The sequence below is a fragment of the Pseudophryne corroboree genome, chromosome 3 (assembly GCF_028390025.1).
Source record: "Pseudophryne corroboree isolate aPseCor3 chromosome 3, aPseCor3.hap2, whole genome shotgun sequence".
NCBI lineage: Eukaryota > Metazoa > Chordata > Amphibia > Anura > Myobatrachidae > Pseudophryne > Pseudophryne corroboree.
The window spans coordinates 250482260-250488259 of NC_086446.1; positions in this window are offsets into that span (position 1 = coordinate 250482260).

Here is a 6000-nt window from a genome sequence, read left to right on the forward strand (position 1 = left end):
CCGCTCACACCATTTTCACCACCCAGCTCCACGTCTCTCACCGCTGGACGCAGGACGCAGCGGCGGGGAGACACTGACTCAACAACTCGCCACGGACAGCCGGGCTCCACCTGGCTGAGGAATCCCATGGCCAGGAGCAAGGTAGGGAAAGTTAGGTTGTTTCTTCACGGACTGGTCATCACAAAAAAAGCTCCAAAAGGAGCTGTAAACATTACCACTAACCAATCTTTTTTTTCAGGTGCCACACACAAAAACAGCGCTTGTTTATACATTTTTATAATTCCCCCTTTTTTCCAACAAGCAGCTCAATCACAGCGCAGAAAACATTTTTTTTTCTCTTTACCTCAACACTGATTGGTTGCCATAGGCAGTGCAGTGCGCAGGTTCGGATTGGGCCTCTCCAAATGTCCCCGATCCTCAGTGGCCTTCCAGCCAGGGAAACCTGCCCACATCACCAGCCACCCTGGTTCCGCACCTGCACCACCCACCCACTATTGCGCAGCTGAGCAAGGTTCGTGGTGCTCGGCGGCATGACTTTACTGCAGCAGGGAAGCACTCACTTTGTTAGGGATGCTTCTAGGAGTGCGACCGCTTCCTGATCCTCAGCCTGCTGCCTGGCCTTACTATTCCACCAGATCCTGGCTCCCAGAAGGTGAGGGTAGCTGGCAAAACACAGAGATATAGAAGGGGGGAATACACATACAGACATACGGGTGGCACAGAGAGACATAGAAAGTGGGGGTTTGACACAAAATGAGTAGAGTGGGATGGTGAAAGACGCGGGCGGAACATGATGGTTTGGCAGAGAGACACAGTTGTGAGATAATTATATGGCTAAGAGCTGACACAGTGGGGGAGATGATGTAGCAGAGAGGTGACACAGTGGGATGGTATAGCAACGCAGGGAAGAGATGATGGTGTGGCTGAGAGACGCAGGGGGGTAATGTGAATTTGGCTCATACTGTATGGCGTAACGTGAATTTGGCTCATACTGTGTGGCGTAATGTGAATAAGGGGCACTACTGTCAGTAGCTGGTGAGCATGGGGACATGTGTGACAAATGCTGGTGTCCTGCAGAGGAGGGTCAGATGGCATGGAAAGAGGCCAATATGGCTCTGATGGCACATGTGTAAATTAAAAATTTTACTTCTGTTATATTAAAGCTCAAGGGTTTGGCACCCTAAATTTCCCGTATTTTCAGAGTGGCCTATTCAAAATCAGGGTGTAGGTGCTGGGGGTGCAATGGGTGGGGGTGGGGAGGTGTGGGGGGGGAGGAATTCAAATTCACCTAGGCCTCCTCGCTAATTCCACCACTGGGTCAGGTATAGGTTGGGGAAGTGTAAGCAGCGTTAGGGTGCAGCAGCAGCTAGGACTGAGGGTTATGCCGTAGCGGACAGTCAGTATCGGCCAGTGGTTGCATTATTATGTTTCATTTTATTTATCTGGGTGTATTATATCTACTTTATCATAAGGAACTAGGGAGAAATTAGATTAAGAAAAGTAAAAAGATATGTAAGTGCGCAGTCAGCAGCAGCTGGTAAGGGGATGGTCATATCCCCAAATATAATAGAAATAAAACACAGAGTACCAGCGCTGGCTGTAAGGATTATAAAAAGATGGTTTGCTGAATAAAATAACAATTTATTGTACCATTAAAAAACCAAGAATAAAATCCTGTTATTATTCTTAACACTTTTGATTATAAATTCCCCCTCGGTATAATCACTTTTATATCCACTCTCCTCTGGGACATATATCGTTATGGCTAGGACAGTCTCAGATGGCATTCACTGTAGCAAAAGATAGTTACCAGTTCCACAATAGATGTATAGGATGGCATCAGCTTTAGGAAGAGTCCATTGCTAGCTGTGTTTGTGGATCCGGTCTTTTGTCTTTGTTTGGAAAAAACTTCCCAGTGATAGGAGCAATGTCCAATTGGTGCCGAAGAAGTCCCAATAATATCGGAGAGTGATGCCCAGGTGGGTAAACAGGCTCAACGCGTTTCGCTGGCAACAGGGTGATCCAGCTTCCTCAGGAGCATCGTATGTCCCAGAGGAGAGTGGATATAAAAGTGATTATACCCAGGGGGAATTTATAATCAAAAGTGTTATTAAGAATAATAACAGGATTTTATTCTTGGTTTTTTAATGGGACAATAAATTGTTATTTTATTCAGCAAACCGTCTTTTTATAATCCTTACAGCCAGCGCTGGTACTCTGTGTTTTAGAAATTAGATTAAGCCATGTGATTTTACTGAATGTAAAATAGTGCTAGACACGCCCAAAAGGCAGTGCTAGACACACCCCTCCGTCGGTGCACCCCCTAAAAAAATGCCTATGCCGCTAACCAAATCTCTAATCTCAGCATCATAACTGTCAACATTCTGATGTCAAATTATGAATGTCAACTTTGTGACTGCTTTCCTGCTGAACAGCATTGGGTCCATCCTGGTAACCTTAGGCTCTGGGTACCAGTAATTAATAAAAATTGTATGCTTCCTTATAATCTAAATAAAGCTTTTCTTGTGGCCCCTATAAAATTAATAATACAGTCTTGCCGCCATGTTAATATAATAAAAAGTACTTCCCTAATTTAATTATAAAATAAAAATGTCCCCAAATTCATATTTCCTGTACCTGTAGCTGTGTCTTAGTTTAAAGATAAAACATACTGGGGGTCTATTCATGAAGCAGTGAAAAGAGTGGAGAAGTGAGCCAGTGGAGAAGTTGCCTTTGGCAACCAGTCAGCTGCTATGTATAATTTTTATAGAATACACTTGATAAATGTTACTTCAAAGATGATTGGTTGCCATGGGCAACTTCTCTACTGGCTCACTTCTTCACTCTTTTCACTGCTTCATGAATAGACCCCAGAGTACTCCAGCTCCTGATTGGCTGTCCGGTTACTAACTTACTGGGAAGTCTGATTAGATATTGTGTCATTGGGTGCCGAAACCAGCGAGTTGAACGTTTAAACATTTTTATTGGATTACGTGGGGCCAAGCAGGAATAAGGCAATAGGTAATTATTAATAAAGGAACTGCATTTTATTTTAAGTTAAAGCTGGATTTTCTTTTACTTTGACTTTTCATGGAAGCACTACTTTTTTTCTATAGAAATATAGTGCCACTGCTTTATTATTTTTATTATAAGGAAGCACTGCTCTTTTATTTTATAAAAGGGGTACCAGATTCTTAATTAGATTATATAGGGGCATCCAAGTTTTAATTCTAAGGGGACAATTTTTTTTTCTATAATTGCCCTGGTGCTTATACCCCCCAGGGATACCAGAAAAGACACAATAATATCCAGCGCTCTCTTATTCTGTCAACCACCAGTGATGAGTGGGTTTAAAACCCACAACCTCATGCCAGGGGTTTGGGTTTTCACCCTCTAAGTCGCTACACAATACATCCTGTATATTGGCAATTAAAATCTCCATCAATTAGCAGAGAGGTATGTGCCCTACACACTTGCTGATGTGTGCGGGCAATTTGAACGATCTAGTTCAGTAATGAACGAGAAATCGTTCATATCGCTCAGTGGGGGTAATTCCAAGTTGATCGCAGCAGGATATTTTTTAGCAGTTGGGTAAAACCATGGCCCTCATTCCGAGTTGATCGGTCGCAAGGCGAATTTAGCAGAGTTACACACGCTAAGCCGCCGCCTACTGGGAGTGAATCTTAGCTTCTTAAAATTGCGACCGATGTATGCGCAATATTGCGATTACTAACTACTTAGCAGTTTCAGAGTAGCTTCAGACTTACTCTGCCTGTGCGATCAGTTCAGTGCTTGTCGTTCCTGGTTGACGTCACAAACACACCCAGCGTTCGCCCAGGCACTCCCACCGTTTCTCCGGCCACTCCTGCGTTTTTTCCGGAAACGGTAGCGTTTTCAGCCACACGCCCCTGAAACGCCGTGTTTCCGCCCAGTAACACCCATTTCCTGTCAATCACATTACGATCGCCGGAGCGAAGAAAAAGCCGTGAGTAAAAATACTTTCTTCATAGTAAAGTTACTTGGCGCAGTCGCAGTGCGAACTTTGCGCATGCGTACTAAGCGGATTTTCACTGCGATGCAATGAAAAATACCGAGCGAACAACTCGGAATGAGGGCCCATGTGCACTGCAGGTGTGGCAGATGTAACATGTGCAGAGAGAGTTAGATTTGGCTGGGCTATTTTGTTTCTGTGCAGGGTAAATACTGGCTGCTTTACTTTTACACTGCAATTTAGATTGCAGATTGAACTCACCCCACCCAAATCTAACTCTCTCTGCACATGTTATATCTGCCTCCCCTGCAGTGCACATGGTTTTGCCCAACTGCTAAAAAAATTCCTGCTGCGATCAACTTGGAATTACCCCCAGTGTGTATGAACCAACGATGAACGATGCGCAGCCCCACGAGTCAGTTTGCAAGTCAGTTTGGACGGTGATCGATCATCGTCAAAATTTAATGCATCGACTAGTGTGTAGGGCGCATTAGAACTCGCCCCTAAATTGTACTCTATTAATTTTTCCCCATAATAATAAATACACTCCCCAGGTTATATGCTCCAATGACTTGTTATATAGTCATCATATATATGTTTTTTTTATACTGTATATGTAATATTATAGATGTAATATACATGCACATCAAGTCATTGGAGCAGATTACCTAATTTCCCTAAAACACACAATGTGTTCATGTGAGTTTCCTCCTATGACACAGAGAACATACAAACTCCACAAAGTTGTTGCATTGGGTTAAATCAAATCCAAGCATGCATCAACACTAACCATTATCCTGATTGTACCATTAATTACAATATAAATCTTTTGAAATGTCAGCTCTTTAGATTTCTTCTTGGCATTTAAAAATAAAACTACATTCCAATGTTTTTTGGAAATCTGATGGGTGAAACTTGACCAAAAAATACATCAATTGCTGTGACGCTCATGTGTGTGGTTATTGGTGCTATGCCACGCACTGCAGATTTAGGGGTTATTTTCTATAAGATTCTGTTACTCAGTGCACAGTGCCAATAATCATCGCTGGATGTAAGTGCAGTAATGGTTTCTCAGGTCTGCATTAATAAAGTGTAATATTGGGATGCTTCAGTTTAAATGTTCTCACAAATACAGAATCCTTAAGTGCACTTTTATGATACCAGAAAATCACTCTGTAATGTGATGTTAAAGCACCGGGTTGCCCATTAGGATTTTGTGTTGCTTGGTGCAGAACAGCCAGATCTGCAGAACATTGCATCAAACATCTCCAGCTGCCATATTATTGTCAAACGCTGTTTATTGGAGGGTTTTCATTAACATATAGGCACACATCTATTTGATTCAAGAGAGTGATTCAGTGGGTGTTATGAAAAAGTCATAAATGTTTGTAAAAGCTACTGTACATATAAACATGCTTTCTACTGTAATACTTGGCAATACCCTGGTGAATGCCAACTCCGGCTGTAATTCATATGGTATGTACCACTTTCTGCAGCCTCCCTAGTACTAGAGAGAGTGGCAATTTGATTTAGCAGAATTAATAACTCGTCTCAATTTGAAAATTGTTCCACAGTGACCGTTCCCTGTGTTGAAAAATAGGTAGGCAGCTGAGTACAGTGCAAATCAGCTCCATGTAGCAGTCAGAGTGTCAGACATGTAGAAGTCCCATGTACTTGAGTCTTACAAATGCTGCCTCTGTAAACTTGTGTCCCATTGTAATGTAATTATGCTAATTTCCTCCATTCCCATTCCGTCATTTAATCAAAGTTTTCCGAATTGTTGCTGTGTAATTACCTATGCTCCAGACTCCCAGGTATAATAGCTGGGCTCAGATGAGTATCACTTTGTCTTTGCTCACAGATGGAGACAGGAGCCAGAATTACAGAACTACTGATACCAGAATGACTTCTGGGTCATTGGTATTGGTAACATAGCGGAAGGATCCATTATCATGCCAGTGTATATGCTGGGGCAGCTCCAGCTGAATTGCAGCCAAGAGTTTATACTT